At 43.1% G+C, this 22,528-nt stretch overlaps 1 long non-coding RNA gene across 2 annotated transcripts in view; it reads left to right on the top strand.

The window, feature by feature from the left end:
• Positions 1–22,528, top strand: part of LOC139749214 (uncharacterized) — a 228,308-nt gene that overhangs the window by 114,500 nt on the left and 91,280 nt on the right. The window contains exon 4 of one of the 2 annotated variants that reach the window (XR_011712929.1): positions 12,062–12,143. The exons of the other annotated variant lie outside the window; for it this stretch is intronic. This is a non-coding gene — a long non-coding RNA (uncharacterized lncRNA). The remainder of the gene's footprint in view (positions 1–12,061; positions 12,144–22,528) is intronic. 2 annotated transcript variants of the gene reach the window in all.

Raw genomic sequence — 22,528 nt, 5'->3', positions numbered from 1 at the left:
GGTGCTCAGGATCCGGGCCGGCCGCCCGCCCCCCCCCCCCCCCCAAGAGGGATGGCTGGGGGCATTAAACAAGGTTCACTGGACGGAGAACTCTGTGACGTCTTCCTAATGCCAGAAAATTGGATTGCTGCATTTACCGTGCGCCTGGGGCCCCGCGAGTCCGGGGTCCCACCGGAGACACTGACAGGAGAAAGAGAGAGAGAGAGAGAGAGAGAGAGAGAGAGAGAGAGAGAGAGGTCGTAGTGTTTGCCGAGTGACGTACCACAGCTCTGCTCAAAAAGAACGACACCTGTCGTGATAGCGTTCCCTTCGGTAAACATGTTGACGAATGGATGAAACTAAAAAGCTGTGATTCTCTTACATTCTCACGACTTAGGCAACAGCCAGCTCAGCTTACATCCACTGTCTGTTGAGGCATCAGTTCAGCTAACACCCATTGCTTGTTGAGGCATCAGTTCAGCTAACAACCACTGTCTGTTGAGGCATCAGTTCAGCTAACACCCATTGCTTGTTGAGGCATCAGTTCAGCTAACACCCACTGCTTGTTGAGGCATCAGTTCAGCTAACACTCGTTGTCTGTTGAGCCATCAGTTCAGCTAACAACCACTGCTTGTTGAGGCATCAGTTCAGCTAACACCCATTGCTTGTTGAGGCATCAGTTCAGCTAACACCCACTGTTTGTTGAGGCATCAGTTCAGCTAACACCCATTGCTTGTTGAGGCATCAGTTCAGCTAACACCCACTGCTTGTTGAGGCATCAGTTCAGCTAACACCCACTGTTTGTTGAGGCATCAGTTCAGCTAACACCCACTGTTTGTTGAGGCATCAGTTCAGCTAACACCCACTGCTTGTTAGCTAACACCCACTGTTTGTTATGGCATCAGTTCTGCTAACACCCACTGTTTGTTTAGGCATCAGTTCAGCTAACACCCACTGTCTCATACCCATAACCCCATTTATCACTGGGTCTGTCCACCTCTGATCATCATGTTCTATCAAAGATAATGAAAGATTAGAACGAATACAGAGAAGAACAACATAACTAATTCAGTCACTAATAAAATGGCATTACGTAGAGAGTTTCAGAGATATTAAATCATTTCCCTCGAAAAAGCGTAGACTCTGAGGACTTCCAAGCAAGATATGCAAAGTGATAAATTCAGTGACACTAGATGATGATTTCTTCGCGTTAAATAGCGATACAGCGAATACAGACGTATAACGATATGAAATGACGGAGAGATGGCTTATGGACGTTGGCCAAAAATGTCTCCAGAGGCGTAGGTACAATAACGAGCCATCATCAGATATTGTAACGACGAAGATTATCACCACCAATTTTAAGATCAAGGCCGTCAAATACTCTAGTGTTATGACGAAGATTATCACCACCAATTTTAAAATCAAGGCCACTTCAATGTTATCATCAGATCGGTCCAATAAACCCGTGTTCAGGACTGGTGACATGATATATTCACAATTCACATTCTGTCTTCGCAGATGAACAGCGCAAATCCTTCAATGCCAGAATATCCAGCAGCGGAAATCAAATCATAATTTGTTCTATTTTTTTTTTTTTTTGTTTTGGCGAAAATCTCCATGACATATTTCTCTGTTTGCATGATGTTCTTTCTATATATATTTATTTTTTCTTTTTCCTGCTTTGCTGACGTGTTGCGCACGAGAATACCTATGACGAAGTATGGGAAAACGCGTAGCCCTCACCGCAGGAAATTCTAGAACTGAGAATCGTGTGGGCTATACTGTTTTCAGATGTTATTACGTGAGATGGAGAGAATGTTTCTTTGTTTATGGACTGAATGCCCAGCAATCCACGTGCGGGATGAGGAAGAAAGAAAAAGGGGACAGTATCGTGGGTCGAGGAGAGGGAACTCGACAGCCACTGCCGTGCAGACACTTAACTTTCCCGATACGTACGCGACAGTCCCACCTGTGCCTTGGAAGAGGAAAGGGGGTTGGTCGGTGGCGAGTAGCTCCCCTGCTTCACTGTCCTGTCTCCATCTATACACAGTAACAATTTAAGAAGAGGATTTCTTGTCCTCCAGCAGAGAACTTCGGGTCTTCTTCTTGTCTGGGTTTTTCCCCCGTGTCATTAACCTCGTCATAGACCATCTGGTTCGTCTTCTGTTATCAGGTTATCAGGTTTACCCATGTTCTCCAGCAGATAGCCTCCTCGTACACCATTGGGTCTTCTGTTATCATGTTTTCCCCTGTCTTCCAGAAGATAATCTCGTCATAGACCACCAGGTCCCCTGTTGTCTGGCTCTCCCCATGTCCTCCAGCAGATAACCTCTTCATAGACCACCAGGTCTTCTGTTATCAGGTTTTCCCATGTCCTCCAGCAGATAACTTCGTCATAGACCACCAGGTCTTCTGTTATCAGGTTTTCCCCATGTCCTCCAGCAGATAACTTCGTCATAGACCACCAGGTCGTCTGTTATCAGGTTTTTCCCATGTCCTCCAGCAGATAACTTCGTCATAGACCACCAGGTCTTCTGTTATCAGGTTTTCCCCATGTCCTCCACCAGATAACTTCGTCATAGAGCATCCATCAGGCCCCTCTGTTTATCACTATGTATTTCAATGCATCCTTTCACCACATACACCACGGTACCCATACCCCCCATTCACTCTGTCTCTGTTAACCCATGATTTTATTTCGTATTTTACACAGCCTTTATATATATATATATATATATATATATATATATATATATATATATATATATATATATATATATATATTCCCGAGCGTTGTTTTACAGTAATGTATTACACGATTTAAAAGTCTCCAAGTTTCGTTTTGGAGCATTATACTTTCATTAGCGAACTGCATTCGTTATACCGATGTGCGGCAGAAAATGAATTAGAGGAAAAAAAAAAGAATGTTTTAATTGGAAAAATTTTTTTTTGCTTTTGAAAACAGAAAACGGACCTCAGGCGGGAAGCTATTATAATGATTTCCAGAATGAGCGTCGGCCATTTATATATACAAATTCCAGTATGTAAATGTTTGTACCCTACAAGGGTAGGGCTTTTTTTTTTTTATTCTTTTTTAGAAAATATGTAGAAAAGAAATCAGAATTATCTTATATACTTCTTGTATAGTAATGTTATGAACCTGTTGCGTGCAAGATTCATACAATTCAGACGTAAGCCAAAAAATGATACAGTCACGAGTTATTCTTCGTCATTTACAAGATAGAAAGACAGAGATAGATACCAGATAGATAATCAAATTGAAAGAAAATAGAAATATTCGAACGATTGACAATAGAATAAAAAGAACCTTTTTTTTTTTCTTTTTTTCCCGAAAAATTACTATTTTCTTCCCCCACGGGGAAAAAAAACAGAAACTCGTTCTAAAAGGCCAGACGTTAATTTCCAATTTACTGCAAACTGTCGTTACAAGGTCAGCCAGAATATGTTAATGCGCAAAGACTCGTTATTGGAAAATTCTCTCTCTCTCTCTCTCTCTCTCTCTCTCTCTCTCTCTCTCTCTCTCTCTCTCTCTCTCTCTCTCTCTCTCTCTCTCTCTCTCTCATTCTCTCTCTCTCTCATTCTCTCTCTCTCTCTCTCTCTCTCTCTCTCTCTCTCTCTCTCTCTCTCTCTCTCTCTCTCTCTCACCAATCAACGGTATCGCGGGAAGAGGAGAAAAAAAAAAAAAAGGATTATTTACGTGAAGGACAGATGCAACCAACAAACAAACAAACAAAAATAAGAAAAAATGGAATGGCTCTCTTGGGTTAGGGAATAACAGGAAATGCTTTTGTTCTGCCTTAACTTGGTTTCTTTGTTCTTCCCCCCTCCCTCCCCCCTTTTCAGCAGTGAACAGCGTGTGGTCATCGCGTGCGTGTTCTAATCGAGGAAGGCTAATGCATAAAAAGAATAGAAATAAAAGACGAGTCCGATTGGACCTTTATTATTATTATAATTTTCTTTTTTTTTGTTGATCGACACGACCTTGACGCAGATATGCGAAGAGCTGGGATGGGGTTTGTGTGGGGGGGTTAGAGTCAGGTACACGTAACTCTGAGATGCCAGTGTAAATAGGTACGAGATAGGGGTGGGTGGTGTGGTGGGTTGGGTGTGTGTGTGTGTGTGTGTGTGTGTCTCTGCATGGTAACTCCGTGACGTCAGTGTGAGAGATCCTAGACAGCGTTTGGTGCCCGGGGTTGCTGGGTTAGAGTCAAGCCCACGTAACTCAGGGATACCAGTGTATAGAGTGACGAAGGTGGAGGGTTTTTGGGGTCTTCGTGGAGTGTGCGGGGCTAGAGGCAAGCCCAGGGAACCTGGCTGGCTCAAGATATACATATATATATATATATATATATATATATATATATATATATATATATATATATATATATATATAGCCACCATGATCTCTTGTGCGGTGACCAGCCTGGCAGAGCTTTGAACTAAAAAGAAACTTTTGACATTTATTGTTTAATCTAATTCCACACTTCTAATTACATGCAGACGGGACTAAATCATACACAGGTCTTTTATTTAGTGTTTTCTGAAGCTAAAACAGACCACGATGCTGTATAACATCTCAGTGTCATCATATTTACATAGTTATACCTTAAAGAAATGTAAACGACTTGGTCATTACAGCACTTCAGTTCTTCCACTTGTCAGTGATCACTTCAATTACTTTCTCGGTCATAAGTATGAAGGAAAATGTTGACTTACCTTTTGCTTACAAGTACAGAGAAATTCAGACTCATGGAGTGAGAAGTTTTCTGGCCAGGTTTGGCTGTGCTCCCGGCGATACAACCTCGCCAAAATGTAACATTCCACTCGCGGTGTAACCTCAGGCAGGCGGGGTCCGGTAACACACGTGTGTGTGTGTGTGTGTGTGTGTGTGAATAAAGAGCAAAGGGAAAGGAGAGATGATAAGAGAAAAGCCTTAAGAACTTGACGAGGGAAGAAAGCACACACACACACACACACACACACATACACACACACAACACACACACACACACACAGCAAAACACACAAGGTTGAAAAGCTGAAAATGCCAAGGGCTGCTGATGAAAGAGGGAGAGAGAGATAGAGAGAGTGAGTGATGAGTTAGCTCAAGCAATTAAACAGAGAGAGAGAGAGAGAGAGAGAGAGAGAGAGAGAGAGAGAGAGAGAGAGATGAAGACAGTGAGCAATGTAAGAGAGACTGATGTGTGTGTTGGGGGGGGGGGGGGGAACACTTGCAGGGAGAAATCCCTACGCAAATGAGGTTTGCGGACCAAGATCAAGAGATGCCTCGAAGGTGGTGTTGACTCTCTCTCTCTCTCTCTCTCTCTCTCTCTCTCTCTCTCTCTCTCTCTCTCTCTCTCTCTCTCTCTCTCTCTCTCCTTCTCTCTCTCTCTCCCTCCATCTATCTATCTATCTATCTATCTATCTATCTATCTATCTATCTGTCTGTCTATCTATCTATCTATCTATCTCCCCCCCACCCCTTTGGTGTTGTTAGTTAGTCTTGTCAGCATAGTTTTTGTTATAGGATGTTGTGGTTGGTGTGGGTTGTGCTGGTTTGGTGGGGGGGAGGGGGTTGTGCTTGGAGGTTGCAGGGTGGGAAGGAGGCAGAGAGAGAACCTCTTTTGGTTGCTTGAGTGCCATCAGGGACAAGCTGGCGCGAAGGTGGGGAGGGAAAAAGCTAAAAGTGATCTTGATGCTAGAGAGGACGCGATGTATGCTCCTTCCTTGTCCTTCGCAGAAGACAAGCAAGATAACCTGTGATCAAAGGGTTCGTATCGTCGTACTCAGGGGGGCTCGTTCATTAACTCGGCGTGAAAGATAACAGTGTTGGTGGTGGCGAAGATTGTACAGAGGAATGTTTTCCAGAACTAATGACACTTAGCAGAGAGAGAGAGAGAGAGAGAGAGAGAGAGAGAGAGAGAGAGAGAGAGAGATAGGAGGTGGGGGAGACGAGAAGCATACACACACATATTCTGTGTTGCATTACAAACTAAGAGGCAAATCCGAATCTCTGACACTCCTGAACAATTTTCCAATTTGATCAGTTCCATCCAATTTTCTGTTTCCATTGTTCCCACACTTCCCTCCGCTCCCCCTTCCCCGTCTTCCTCCTCCAGTTTTTTTTTTTTTTTACACTGGGCCGATGCATTGAATATATATATATATATATATATATATATATATATATATATATATATATATATATATATATATATATATATATTCACAGGGCAATGCATTATTATATCAGTAACCCTTATTGTGGTTTCTACAGGTGGACATACTGGAGAGGTAGGTACGTGTTACGATCTTCAAAACGACTCGAGCTTAAAGGAAGAGAACAGTGACTGTAGGACGCCTCCCAGCGAGAGAGAGAGAGAGAGAGAGAGAGAGAGAGAGAGAGAGAGAGAGATAAATCCTGGCTGAGTCGAGCAAGCATTGCCCGCCTCTCCGTTCCTCTATCAGCCACAGATGAAGTCTCACAAATCCGGATTAAATGGCTTCAAACCCCCCTCGCGATCCCCCCTTCCCCCCCCTGCCTTTGTCAGGATTTATTGAGTTTTGATGTTGTTTTACAAAATAGATCCGCGGGACGGAGGGGGAGATGGCTGGCAGGCTCTCTTAATCTGCTGCTGCTCCAGCTCACAGACGTGAACTGTTCCTTTACTGCAAAATGTCTAAAATGTTTTTGTGTTTGGCGGGAAGAGGAGGGGAGGGAGGGAGGGAGGGAGGGTGGAAGCGAGAGAGAGAGAGAGAGAGAGAGAGAGAGAGAGAGAGAGAGAGAGAGAGAGAGAGAGAGGAAGGCGGGAGGGAAAGAAAGCGAGTGAGAGCGAGAAATGAGACATAAAGATGGAGAGAAATTTTTTTTTTCGAAACGGGTAGACAGACATCAAGCCTTCTGAAATGCAGTAACAGAATTATTTCTTCCTTCCAACTCATTTCATATATATATATATATATATATATATATATATATATATATATATATATATATATATATATTATCCCTGGGGATAGGGGAGAAAGAATACTTCCCACGTATTCCCTGCATGTCGTAGAAGGCGACTAAAAGGGGAGGGAGCGAGGGGCTGGAAATCCTCCCCTCTCTCTTTTTTTTTTAATTTTCCAAAAGAAGGAACATAGAAGGGAGCCATGTGAGGATATTCCCTCAAAGGCCCAGTCCTCTGTTTTAACGCTACCTCGCTAACGCGGGAAATGGCGAATAGTATGAAATGAAAAAGTGAAATATGTATATATATATATATATATATATATATATATATATATATATATATATATATATATATATATATATATAATCACATTGCTGTTATTGGACTTACCATAGATATAGGAGCCACGGACATGGCCCACTGGAAATACGTGATATCCAATCGGTTATCTCCACCTTTGCCTTTCAAGAGGCGAGAACCCTTATCACGAGAGTTTACATCAGGATCCAGTCCAGATCACAGCTCTCTGACCCTGAACGATGGGTCTGTTTACACCCTCACAAGGGAACCGATAATGGAAGAAGGACTCGCTCGACAGCGTGCGAATGGGAGGGTTGCAAGGGAAGGAGGAATAGACGAGGGATGGAGAGAGAGAGAGAGAGAGAGAGAGAGAGAGAGAGAGAGAGAGAGAGAGAGAGATGAGAGAGTACAGATACGGTAATAGCGAAAGAGGATTGAAAAGGGAGGAGGAAGTGAATTGAATCGAGAAGGGAAGAGGGGAGAGAACTAGAGGAGAAAGGAAATTAATGTAAAGGGAGAGAGAGAGAGAGAGAGAGAGAGAGAGAGAGAGAGAGAGAGAGAGAGAGAGAGAGTGAGAGAGAGTATCTACCTAGTAGTACCTACGAGTACCTCCTGCTCCTCATGGTGTTAGTGTGAGGTAGGCGGGGCTGGCTGTCAGGGTAGCACCAACCACAAGACTTCGACCTTGGGTTGGGAAAGGCCCGTGTTAATCCTGGGCAGCGACACCACTTCGATGTCGCTGCGATACTTCGATGATAGATGGTCGCTGCTTGGTTGATCTGTTACGATTGTAGGTCATTCGCTCGTTAAGGTTCGTCTCGAGAGGGGCGATGTTCTCTCTGGGTTAGGTTTCCCAGAACATTATAAAGATATATTGAACAGTTGTTCCGTTTTCCTTGAAGATATATTGAACAGTTGTTCCGTTTTCCTTGAACAGCAATCATATGTTTTTTCTTCGTTATCTTTGTAATATATTTCCAGATGTTTCCAGATATCTCTAGATATGTTTCCTGATAATTCCAGATAATGTTCCAGATATTTCCGCATATGACCGCCCTGCACCTTCGTGTATGTGTGGTTTTTAATGTATTTCGACGTTTGCTTTCTTCCCTTCTCTTCTTCTACTACTTCGGTCGAGGCTGTAAAGTTGCATAGCTTCTTTTTGTCCTTCATGATACTCTAAGGTGTCCCACGCCTTCGATTAAACACTTTAAGGTGTCCCACGCCTTCGATTAAACACTTTAAGGTGTCCCACGCCTTCGATTCAGCACTTTAAGGTTTTCCTCGCCTTCAATTCAACAGTTTAAGGTGTTCCACGCCTTCGATCCAACAGTTAAAGGTGTTCCACGCTTTCGATCCAACAGTTAAAGGTGTTCCACGCCTTCGATCCAACAGTTAAAGGTGTTCCACGCCTTCGATCCAACAATTAAAGTTGTTCCACTCCTTCGATCCAACAGTTAAAGGTGTTCCACGCCTTCGATCCAACAGTTAAAGGTGTTCCACGCCTTCGATTCAACGCTTTAAGGTGTTCCACGCCTTCGATTCAACAGCTTAAAGTGTTCCACGCCTTCAACTCAACAGTTTAAGGTATTCCACGCATACCGATTTTTTCTTTTTCCAAAAGAAGGAACAGAGAAGGGGGCCAGGTGAGGATATTCCCTCAGAGACCCAGTCCTCTGTTCTTAACGCTACCTTGCTAATGCGGGAAATGGCGAATAGTTTGAAAGAAAAAGAAAAAAAAAAAAATATATATATATATATATATATATATATATATATATATATATATATATATATATATATATATATATATATATTACTGAAGGAACAGTTTCTGACCTTGAAACACCACCGCCTTACCCAGTGTCAAGATTAAGGTCACGGGAACTGGTCTGGTGTGAGGTCACACCCAACCCGATATTCCTGTTTCCTTCCGCCATATATGATGACCTTAGCTAGGTCACCGGGTCAGGTGTTGAGTTGCCGTGTTCTTCTCTCATTCTTTCGTTCTTGTCTCTGTTGGTTGGGGCTTTCTTCCCCCCCGTGTCCGCCGTGGTGGGACTGAGTGAAATCTTGTGAGAAAAGTTGAATCTCATCTTAAAATAATCCAAATGTAATTAGGTTTTTAGCGCCACTGGATTATCTTTCTTTTTTTTTTTTTTTTTTTTTTTTGCTTCGACCGCCAACTACACGCTCAGTTTAGCCACATCTCTCTCCACTGTTTTGAGAGACTTTAAGCGTAAAGTTGGGGTGTTAAAGAAATAGAATGACTGCTAAATATCACGGTACGTAATTGTATTTGTATCTGGGCAGTAGCAATGACAAGAGTAAATATAGAGAACGGGAGAAGCTATGAGACACACACACACACATACACACACACACACACACACACACACATTTTGTGTCTCTATACAATTAAAAAAGTTAGATGTGATAAAGAACATTTCGCTCTGTATTTCAGCGAGAGGAACACACTAAAGGTTAAGTACACGAAACGTAAATTGCCTTTTTACGATGGCAACAAGTGCTGAAGAATGGTGTCTTTTAAAAGAGGCGAAGTGCACGAGATACGACCCTCGAGCACGATTGTACGACTCTTGAGGACGATGGTACGACCCTTGAGCACGACGGTACAACCCTTGAGCACGACGGGACGACCTTTGACTACGACGGTACGACCTTTGACCACGACGGTACGACCCTTGACCACGACGGTACGACCTTTAACCACGACGGGACGACCCTTGACCACGACGGTTACGACCTTTAACCACGACGGTACGACCTTTAACCACGACGGGACGACCCTTGACCACGACGGGACGACCCTTGACCACGACGGTACGACCCTTGACCACGACGGTACGACCCTTGACCACGACGGTACGACCTTTAACCACGACGGGACGACCCTTGACCACAATGACCTGGGCGTTTAGCGGTGTCAGGTCAAAGAACCAGGCCACCTTACGTAAACCCAAGCGGCGTCGTTCCGCTGTACTCGAGCGATTAAAGCTAACTTTATCTTCATCATTTTCTCTCTTCATTCGTCCTCCCCCCCCCCCCACACACACACTGATGTCCGAATAATGTCAACGTAACTCCATATGTTGAACCATATTTTCTTTTTCTTCTGTAGAAATAAGAGCCGTACATCTCAAGTGGGGGGGTAGATGTCTTTTTTTTTTTTCGTTTCTTTTCTTTGGAAATCATTAAGCTGCCCAGGGATGGGAACGTCACAGACGCCCTCTAGAATATATGATGTATATATATATATATATATATATATATATATATATATATATATATATATATATATATATATATATATATAGTTCCTCCCTGGGGCTAGAGCAAATGTATTCGGTTCCTTGATGGAAATTTATTTCTGGTTGGGAGGGAGGTGGGGGTCCATCCTCTCTTTTGCTTTTTTTGTTTCTTTTTAAAGTAGAGGAGATGTTATCTCCAGCAGGGGGAGAGAGAGAGAGAGAGAGAGAGAGAGAGAGAGAGAGAGAGAGAGAGAGAGAGAGAGATGTGGGTTTAACCTGAGAGGTTGACGAAGAGGATAATATATATATATATATATATATATATATATATATATATATATATATATATATATATATATATATATATATATTCAGTCATCAAGCGTAGAGTGAAGAAAATGAAGAAGATATATCATGAAACTAGAATATATTGTGTCAATAATCCTCATCTTGATCACGCCGTAGATATAAGACATCTTATAGTTCTATATTTCGCTTCTCTGTTTAATGTAAGATTATGCATGAAATACGGTCAACTGAGCGTGAATGAGACGTGTTAGACTGCGGGCCACGTACATAAGAATATCAAGATGTCGTAGAATTAAACGTAGACCCTGAGGAAAGTGTTGGAAGTTTATTTATTTTTTTTTTTTTAATGTTTGATGGATGTAGTAGCTTGACGTTAGCGGTGTTAAATGACCCAGGTAATTGATGGGTTTAGAGAGCAGACAACCAGTGCGACCATAATGATGGTCGACTCCTCGGAAAGGTCGGTAACTGCCTGGTTAAAGGTTAACTACTCGGAACTGCCTGGTATTGGACCCTCCATCCGAAGTGTTTACCTTTTTTTTCCTTTTAAATTTTCGCTTTCTTTTTACTTGTTCTTTTTTCTAAATGTTTTACCCAGTGAGAGATACTATTACCACAAAATATTAGGTGACAGTAGTAGTTTGAGTACTATATTCTATACTTTCCCTGAATTCTGAATATTTTCTTTTTCTTTCTATAAAGTTTCCCTTAAATATTTGAGGTTTGATGGCGAGATTATAATCACTTGGCTGAATATCTTGTGAAGTTCTTATATCTCGAAATCACTGGAACGTGGTCGTTTGGGCCTGTGGCCTATCAGCTGTGCCAGGGGGTCATTAAACCCGTCAGCACTCGACCTCAAACTACCTCGTCTCACAACCTTTGTGACATCATCTAACCCTTACTTCAGGTGTTGTTAAGGGTGATTCCATGATCACATATAGCCTCGCTCTGTGTATGTGGCCCGCGTGCCAGTTATCAAATTCAAATTGACTTTTATTAAAGATATGACCCTAAAATAATTATAATGTAACCTGTTCTTAACGCTACCTTGCTAACGCGGGAAATGGCGAATAGTTTGAAAGAAAAGAAAAAATATATATATTTATCTATATTTATTATACTTTGTCGCTGTCTCCCGCGTTAGCGAGGTAGCGCAAGGAAACAGACGCATTCAGTAATGTAAAAAGAAAGAAAAAATTGTATCGTCCTTCATTCCAGATGCCACCGTTGTAACCACGCTAAGGTCACACAGACATGAAAGAGATAATCAGGAGGAAGGAAATACCCATCTTCTACTCTTGTAAGTTTTTTTTTGAAGTTAGTTCGTTAGTTAACTAAACCCTCCCTCTCCCACCTCCACCCTCCCATCCCTCCTCCTCCTCCCTCCTCCCCTCCCGAGACGTTATTTCATATTGAATGGAGACTTTTTCTCTTTTTCAGGAAACACTCGAGGGGAGTAAATAGAGTTGGTAACTCCTCTCGAGAAATGAGCCCTTCAGAAAGTTGGACATGTTCATGTGTGTTTACCAACCTTACGGAAAATCCTATTAACGTTCCTCCGGTGTGAGATATCTCCCCGGATTCTCTTCGGATTAGAAAGATCCGGGAGTGTATTTACCTCACGTCCTCAACCACGACTTCCGCAAAAGACGGGTGTGCACCAAGATATATATATATATATATATATATATATATATATATATATATATATATATATATATATATATATATATAAGTCCAACGAGTCCACGGGGAAAATGGAATCAGCGATAAGTCCCCATACGATAAGTTCCCAAGTGCACTTTCGTGTAATAATCACATCATCAGGTGAGACACAAGAGAGAAACATGTCATATGCATCGCAGAGACGAAGCTAGGACGCCATTTGATCACGCAGAATTGTGATCCTTTCCAACATATATATATATATATATATATATATATATGTATATGATTTTGATATGAGGGACGGCCACATGTTAAGCGCGCGCGCGCGCGCGCGCGTGTGTGTGTGTGTGTGTGTGTGTGTGTGTGTGTGTGTGTGTGTGTGTAAAGTGGCTCAAGGTTCGTGTCGTCGTGCTGAAGGGTTGTGTCGTCGTGCTGAAGGGTCGTGTCGTGCTCAAGGGTCGCACCATCGTCTTCAAGGGTCGTACCGTCGTGCTAAAGGGTCGTACCGTCGTGCTCAAGGGTCGTGCCGTCGTGCTCAGGAGCTTAATGATATTTAAAGGGAAAAAAAAATGACGTGAACGGAAACACTTGGATCATCTCGCCACCGTCTCTCCGGGCCAGCCTCTCTATACCTTGGCTACCTCTCCTGTGGCCAGAGACCTCAGTGAGAGAGAGAGGGAGAGAGAGAGAGAGAGAGAGAGAGAGAGAGAGAGAGAGAGAGAGAGAGAGAGAGAGAGATCCTGTTGGTCTAGTAGATCAGGTGAGCAGTCGCGAAAAAGGGGGGTGTTTGGGTGGGGTTTGGAAGGAGGGGAAGTTGCCCCCTCCTCTGTCTGCCCTTCTCCCCCTCTCCCACCACACACACACCTCAAGTCAGCAGAAACCCAAATGAAATTTCAAGTCGAGTTTGATGTATCAGCTTCCCTGACACCTCCTCATTATCATAATTCATCTCCCTTTTTTTTTTTTCGTCTTTCTTTTTACGGTTCTTCCATTTTCTTTCTTTTAGTCTCCCCCCTCCCCCTCCCCCTCACCTCCAAGTCTCGTTTTCATTCTTCTGTCCTCCAGGATTTTTCAGAAATTCTTCCCCCCCCCCCCCCAACCCTCTCCCTCCCCTCCCCTTGTCTTTGTCTTTTCGTCTTTATTTTTCGTTTCTTTTCTTTATCTTTCCTTTGACGATCTTTTTTTTTTTTATATGCATATTCTTTTTTTTTTACCACTGATGGGTCTCTCTCTCTCTCTCTCTCTCTCTCTCTCTCTCTCTCTCTCTCTCTCTCTCTCTCTCTCTCTCTCTCTATCCCATTCTCTTTCAGTCCTTTTTTATTTTCATTTTTATCGCTTTTAGAATCTCTCCCACTTCTATCCACCCCTTTCCATAGCCTCTCTCTCTCTCTCTCTCTCTCTCTCTCTCTCTCTCTCTCTCTCTCTCTCTCTCTCTCTCTCTCTCTCTCCCATTCTCTTTCAGTCCTTTTTTATTTTCATTTTTACCCCTTTTAGAATCTCTCCCACTTCTATCCACCCCTTTCCATAGCCTCTCTCTCTCTCTCTCTCTCTCTCTCTCTCTCTCTCTCTCTCTCTCTCTCTCTCTCTCTCTCTCTCTCTCTCACACACTATCGACCACTCGACCGACTGTTCATCCACGTCTATGATCATAATGCACGTCTCAGTGAAGTTTACTGAATGAGTACTGAATGCGTTGACATATCTTCAGCAGTACAGCGATGTTGCATCCATCTTCTTCCTCTCCAGCAGTCTGTCTCCCTCTCCATCACCAGCAGCTTCCTCCAACAGTATGGCTCCTTGAGATATAATCTCTCCCGCAAAATGAAGACTTCCGCGATATAACCGACTGTTATATTTCTCTCTCGTGTCTCCCCTGATGATGTGATTATTACACGAAAGTGCACTTGGGAACTTATCGTGTTTCATTTTCCCCGTGGACTCATAAGAATATCTTGATCACGCGCGAAATTGTAATCCTTTCCAATATATATATATATATATATATATATATATATATATATATATATATATATATATATTAGAAACATGGTGGTTGATTCCAGCGTCTTATTCTGATGCCAAGAAATAATCTCCATCGCTTATCAGACACGGCGTGAAAGGGGATCGAAGCACACATAGGTATTTGTACGTAATAGAATTTAATTACTGAATTACGCTTTGCTCGTCCAAGGTCTGCGTAGGTAAAGCGTTTCCGTGACTGTGTAGGTTGAGGATGGAGGGGCGTTTAGCAGGGGGTGGTGGAGGTAGGTTTAGGTGGAGGCAGCTATAGAGCTTACAGTGGATACAATAATAGGTGGCAGGTGGAAGCAAGCATTAAGCTTACAGGGGATACAATAGCATGATGATAGGTAGAGGCCATGAGGGGGGAATAGGCCTATTACGATAATCTGTGATAATTCGCATACTCTTCGCCATAACGTTTGCTCATTGTATACCTCTCTACGAATACAATATTCGTTACACACGTGAATATTTATCAACGTAATGATGAAAAGGGGGATGGGGGGTGGAAATAAACTTTCTCAACCTGGACATAACCTCACGTAAGTATAACGTAATTCCCCCTCGAGAATATATATATATATATCCCCCTCCAAAGATAGTTATAGACTTACATATAGCTACGGCAAACCCTTCCCCCCCCCCCAAAAAAAAAAGATATTTACATACTTTAGATATAGCTACGGCAGCATGAATATTCACTGGGTCACTCTCCAAGTCCCGCGACCTTCCGGGCACGCAAGGCCAACCCGGATTTAGCGAGCCGGACCTCCGAGACCCCCCACTGTTGACTCAGGGATGATTAAAGCCAGGTTACGTAAGGTGCCGGCTGAGGACGGAGGTCCCTGTGGAAATCAGGATTTAGACGAACCTGGCCCTCCGCTGACCGTTGTTCGCTGGAGAACCGAGATATTTTACTTAATTTATAGCGTTGGTGGAGGATGAGGGGGACAGTTAGGAAGGGGGCGGGGAAGGGTGTCAATTCAGCTCCTTAAGCCGAGATTGGTCGAGGAAATTCCATTCGATACCCTTGTTAGCATCAGTTTCTGAACCTGTCTTGAAACTCAGAATGATTTTATTATCGTGGTGGTTTCTTCTTCCCCCCTTCGCTTATCTGTTTAGTTCATGAACCTCTCCAGCTCATAACGGAGTCGAGAGTCGACTTTTTTTTTCTTTTACGTAGACTTTGGAAACGCTAAGCTGGTAAGCGGGATGAATTTCTACCTTTTTTTTTATTTTACCTCCTTTTGTTGTTGAGTACGTAATGAGGGACTTAATGGTCGCGTTTGGTTAGAGGTTGGAGTTTCCTTTCAATTCCAGTCTCAGTCTCTCTCTCTCTCTCTCTCTCTCTCTCTCTCTCTCTCTCTCTCTCTCTCTCTCTCTCTCTCTCTCTCTCTCTCTCGAGTCGCCAATGTGATCTCGGCTCTCATATCGCCTCGTCCCTTGGGCTTTGACTCTGATACCAGTAACACGTTTTAGGTGAGGTGGTTGTGGCACCTGATATATCAAAAGATTCTCATAGGGTGTGGTATCAAGGTCTAGTCATTAAACTTCCCTCAATCGTCTTTCCCCCCCTTTGCTGTTCCCCTATATCCAGCGTTCAGTTCATTCGTGCACTTGATTTATTTCTGTAACGGTGGCGTTCCCCAGGGACCTGCTCTGTCTCCTACACTCATTCCCTCTTTTCTCAAACGATCCTTCCTTCATTTTCTCCAACGATCCTCCTCTTTTAACTAAGAGCCGAAATCAGTGTACGGTGAAGACTCAAATCTCCATTTTCTCCACTTCTTTCAGACCAATCCCGTCTTCTCTCACTTAATCAATGTCTCGTAGCGTCACACAATTTCTATGGTAAATCCAGGTTTTGGACGGGTCTCTCACAAGGGGCAGCCTTAACCTACCTTAACTTGAAAATCCACTTCCATCCTAATGATTTCTAAAACTCCTCACGATTTTCTCAACTCTGGATAGATCATCAGTTACCCAAAACAGTAGACAAGGTAGCATCGCCCCCACAGGTATCTTAGGCTGCGTTTAGGATATCGGGGAGTGTAGGTCGAACCTCGAAGATTCTGTTCGACACAACTGTTGCTCCTCTCGTATCAAATGCGGTTTCAGCTCTCCCAACCTACTGGAGAAAGACTGAAGCAGTTCGACTTATCAACTCTTCGCCCCCTTTTTTTTTTTCTTTTTCTAACCTTTGACTTTCAAAATGCTCTCCCTACGCCGCGTATGATGGTTCTCTTTTACCCTATTCTGTGTATATTACTTCGCAGTTTCTACCCCACGTGAGCTGGCTGCTTGTGTGGGTGGTGGCTCCGAGATCGCCCCACGCGGCTCAGCACAACACCACATCGTTACCGACTCTGTGGCTGGTGGGTGATTAAGCGTAGGCTGTTGTGCGTCTGTCTTTTTCCCCCTTTTATCAGTAAGATTCACCAACTTCATACCCCCCTTGATATCTTCCACTAACGTCTACAACCAGCACCTTTCATTTCATGGCAAGCTTCCTAAAAACAACACCACCTTAGAATCCATTCACTTTTCCTATTCTCTCTGACCTCTTTCCTGGATATGATTTTTCCCCTTATTTATATTTCATCCGAAGCTTGGCCTCTGGAGGACTTTTGTTTGGTCGTGACGAGAACTTCTGACAAAGGGAAAGAAAGAAAAAATAATGAATAAAGAATGGTTTCACGTGACGTAAATATTCTCACGACGTAAATATTCTCACAACCTTCATGAAATGTAACCCCTTCTTAGCCTCACGTCTTTTTTTTTTTTTTGTTTTCTATTTTTTTTTCGTATGGGTGCAGGTTTCTCTGTAAACTACAGTGAGGTGTGATTTATCTTTAGGCTACACGTGTGACCTCCGGCTGCCCTCCCCATACATCAACCTGACGTCAACAGGAAAGGGGGAGAGAGAGAGAGAGAGAGAGAGAGAGAGAGAGAGAGAGAGAGAGAGAGAGAGAGAGAGAGAGAGAGAGAGAGACCTTGTGACATCTACCTGCACCCCTTGTACGTCAACGTGACATCAACTGGAAGAAGGACCAACACACAGTGTGACGTCTTCCCCTTCCCCCCCCAACCCCCTTACATCAACGTGACATCAACTGTAGTGGATCAACACACACACACACACACACACACACACACACACACACACACACACACACTGTAAACCTCTTACCCCCCTTTTCACATCAACCTGACATCAACTGAAGGCAGAACCAACACACTTTACATCACCTTGCCTTCAACGGGGGGGGGCGGGGGTTTAGGACCAACCCACCACAGAGGCCTCACCTGTGTTGGTCACCCGCGAGCCAAGCCAAGACTCCGGGAGCCCCACGACGGTTGACCCTGAGGCGCCGCCCCCCCCCCCCACCTGCCACTGTATGGGAGGGAACCCACGCACGATCTTCAAGGATAAAACAGAAGGACGTTTGAGAAAAAGTCTTGCTGTAATATGATCTTTTTTTTTTTTTCTCTCTCTCTCTCGAGTTTGTCATTTTTTAACGTCTTCTTCTCCAGGTGCTTCTTCGTGCTCTTCTTTTTCTTGTTCTTCCATTTCTTCTTCTACTTCTTCTTCTTCTTCTTCTTCTTCTTCTTCTTCTTCTTCTTCTACTTCTTCTTCTTCTTCTTCTTCTTATTATTATTATTATTAGTAGTAGTAGTAGTAGTAGTAATAGTATTATTATTATTATTATTATTATTATTATTATTATTATTATTATCATCATTATTATTATTATTATTCCACTTCTTCTTCTTCATCTTGGATAATACTTTCAGACGATTTGATTTCGATACTGAGCATCCATGGTGTGGATTTTATTTTTGTGCCGGAGGAGCGAATAATGATAATGACCTTGAGTCCCGGAGATCAAGATAAATGAAGATAAAGTAGTGTAAGAAGGGTTAAGGTCTCGACCTGTATGGAGATTCCTCCTCTTTCTCCCTCCTCATTTATCTCGTGTTTGCTTAGCTTACTTCCTCCGCCTCCTTTCATCACGTCTTCGGCCATGTTACTTCTCCTCCTCCTCCTCCTCCTCCTCCTCCTCCATCTCTTCCTCCTTCTCCCCCTCCTCTTAATCACACCTTTTATCTCTTCTTTTCATTCCTTTTTTTCTTCCTGTTACATACGGCCCTTGAGAACGTGATGCGTCATGTGTTCCGGCTGGCGGCGGTGGCGGGAGAGATTCTGGAGGCCAGAGGTGGTGAGAGGGCTGACCTGCTCTGTCTCAAGGTGAACTGGGTGTTCTCAGGTCTGGAGAGGCAAAGGTGGAGCGAGGGGTGAGAGAGGCGAAACGGAAGAATGGGGGAGGGGAGGTCTGGGAGAGGTAGAGTAAGAGGAAGAGGGGTCTGGGAGAGGTAGAGTAAGAGGAAGAGGGGTCTGGGAGAGGTTAGAGTAAGAGGAAGAGGGTCTGGGAGAGTTAGAGTAAGAGGGAGTGGGTCTGGGAGAGGTGAGAGGTGGGATTGAAGGGAGAAGATGAGGGTGGGTGGTTATAAGGGCTGTGAGGTTAATGAGGTAGATTGGTTTCGGCCTCTGATGATGGAGACGTCGTCTAGTATGAGTATCTATAAAAGACATTCCGTTTTGTGAGTGTGTCTTCATATCCACTTGAATACCTCTGGAGAATGAGGGTGTGGACGTATGCACGGAGCAGCTGACTGTGGGAGGAACAGTGTGGGAGGAAGAGTGAGGTTTTAGGAGAGGGGTAGACGATATGAGGACCAAGTGCTTGATTTCAAGAATGTGTGTTAGGAGTACGTGGAGAAAGAAAATGACGCGTGTGTGTGTGTGTGTGTGTGTGTGTGGCATTTATAGGTCTGGAGGAAGCGTAATGATAAAACCGAGAGAGATGCATTGTTAAGATGTTGCGGATGTCTGGAGTAAATGGAAAGATGCCAGATGCATTGAGGAGTTTTTTTTTTTTTTACTGGGGATGTAAGGCTTGTGAGCAAGCAGGAAAGGAGGGTGTGTGGTGGTTCCCGTTGAAGGTGGGTGCGCGCGTTAAGAATGTGTGATGACGACATGGCTCCTGAATCTCTGTATGAACTAGGTGGTGAGGATGGTATGAACAAAGAGGATCTGGAAAGCAAGGAGCAGCTCTGTAGTATGCTGAGGGTGGCGGTGCAATCAGACGTGAATCATTTGCGGTTTGCAGATGACGCTGTACTGGTGGCGGACTCCAGAGGTGAGCCTCCGAAACTGTATTCAAAGTTTGGGGGAGAGTGTGTGTGTGTGTGTGTGTGTGTGTGTGTGTGTGTGTGTGTGTGTGTGTGTGACAGCAGGATGTTGAAGGTACATGTGAAAGGCAGTAGAGTAATGAGGTTAAACGGATTTGAAACAGGACGATTTGGGTGACGAATTTTCTACAGGACGGTTTGAGTGACGGTTTAAAGACAGGACAGTTTGAGTGCGAGTTTAGAGGGTGGGGAAGACTTGGAGGAAATGGAGTGTTCAAAGTACCTGAGAATGGACTTGTCAATGGATGGAGCCATTGGATTATAGATAGTGAGTCAGGGGTTGGAAGAGGAGGTTTTAAAAGTCCTGACTTCATCAGAAAGACTATGGAAGGACAGAATTGAATCTGATAAAGATGGGTTTGTCTGAAAGTACATGAGTTCCGATTGCATTTGTGTATAGACGTTGACTCTTGGTGTTGGACTATAAAAGCATCGAGACAGAGGGTGTTCGGAGAAGTAGATGAATGAAGATGATTTGTGGTGCGAGGCGACTGATCATGAAAGAAACAACAGTATTGGAAAAAGATGAAGGATTTCGCGAAATTTGATCGACACGGCCGACCAGGGTGTGCTCTCATAGTTCAGACATAGAGAGAGAGAGAGGATGAGCGAAGGGGAACTGACAAAAAGGATCTATGTATAAGAGGTGTGGTGGAAGGACGAGAGGCGTGTATTGGATAGAATGAGTTCGAAAGGTGTGGTATACCGGGAGCGACGTGCTGTCCCTGGAGGTGAACCAAGGTATATGAAGCATTTAACGGGGGGAAAGTATAGTCTGTGGATGCATGATACATAACACTTGAACGTTAGGTGTGTGAAGAAGAGGCTGCTCTTTTGTTCTTGACGCTACCTCGCAATAACGGAGAAGGCAAGTGAATGAATATATATATATATATATATATATATATATATATATATATATATATATATATATATATATATATTATCCCTGGGGATAGGAGAGAAAGAATACTTCCCACGTATTCCCTGCGTGCCATAGAAGGCGACTAAAAGGGGAGGGAGCGGGGGAGGCTGGAAATCCTCCCCTCTCGTTTTTTTTTTCAATTTTCCAAAAAAAAAAAAAACGGAACAGAGAAGGAGGCCAGGTGAAGATATTCCCTCAAAGGCCTAGTCCTCTGTTCTTAACGCTACCTCGCTAACGCGGGAAATGGCGAATAGTTTGAAAAAAAAAAATATATATATAGTTACAGAGAGAAGACGACTCGGTACAGTCAGAGAGAACTCCCAAGTTTTAGACTCGACATGGATTACAAACACTACCATTCGTCCTCATTTTATCAGGTGTTATTACGTTCATTTCTCTCTGTAAAAGATTGAAGGAAAAAAAAAAGTAAAAGGATGAGAGGGAAAAGCTTAAGTATTTTGCGTCCATCTGGATTTTTATTTCATCCTCTTGTCATTGCTCGTAATTCACAGGGAATAAACAGGGTGAAAAATGTTGTAAGAAAAAAATATATATATAATCCCCGAGAGCAAATTGCTTAATCTTTTTTTCCAAAATAGACAGTTGTATGATATATATATAAAAAAAAAGCTACAAATATATAAAAGATCTACAAAAGTATATAATATCTCCATGGTGGCAATGAATCTTTTGCCTAAATGGTGTATTACCGGAATTAATTTCACTTTGTATTTTATTCCCGTGTGGAGAAAAAAGGGAAACAATTTTGAAGGTTAAATTCTGACAATTTCCATTAGTGTTTGTCGCGTTTATAGTTGGCTCTTCTTTTAAGTAATTTCCTTCCTGCTTTTGATATAAGTGATTAGAAAAAATATTTTATTTAGAAATTATAAGTGTAAAGTATATCAATAGTCGTAAGCTGCTGTACACTCTAATGAAGAACTATAATTATCTTAAAAAGAAATGCATCACTCAGGTATATATATGATATATTTTTTATACATATTCGCCATTTCCCGCATGAGCGAGGTAGCGTTAAGAACAGAGGACTGAGCCTTTGAGGGAATATCCTTACTTGGCCCCCTTCTCTGTTACTTCTTTTTGAAAATTGAAAATGAGAGGGGAGGATTTCCTGCCCCCCGCTCCCTCCCCTTTTCGTCGCCTTCCACGACACGCAGGGAATACGTGGGAAGTATTCTTTCTCCCCTATCCCCAGGGATAATATATATATATATATATATATATATATATATATATATATATATATATATATATATATATATATATATATATGATTATTGTTTTTATTACCCGTGAAAATAAGGTTAGGTTATATTGGCTAGTGGTACGATGTTTAGATAGATAGATAGATGGTCTGGTGTGATTAGAGAGAGAGAGAGAGAGAGAGAGAGAGAGAGAGAGAGAACATCCATGCCCATCCCTTATCATTTCATGAATCGGTCATGTTTTACAGTCACTTTCTCGGGAGGCAAATGAAACTGTCGTGGTTGGATTACCTCGTTACGAGCCAACACAGGCACCTCTCGCCAGCCCTGTTTGTTCATTGATGTGTGGTCCCTGTATTCCTGTACCATTTCAAAGGCTTCTGGTCGTGTATCGCCTCCCTGTCTGATCATTGTTTTACCGTTGGCCAGACTGTAGTTTTTTTTTTTCTGTAATCGTTTGTTGGATTTGCAATCGTAACCCTTTCAGCACGACGGCACGACCCTTGGGCACGACGGCACGACCCTTGGGCACGACGGCGCGACCCTTGGGCACGACGGCACGACCCTTGGGAGCAGTCCTTGGGTATAATG

Source organism: Panulirus ornatus, chromosome 6 (assembly GCF_036320965.1).
Source record: "Panulirus ornatus isolate Po-2019 chromosome 6, ASM3632096v1, whole genome shotgun sequence".
NCBI classification, from domain to species: domain Eukaryota; kingdom Metazoa; phylum Arthropoda; class Malacostraca; order Decapoda; family Palinuridae; genus Panulirus; species Panulirus ornatus.
Note: the sequence above shows the minus strand (reverse complement) of the source record. Positions and strands in the feature narration are given on the sequence as shown.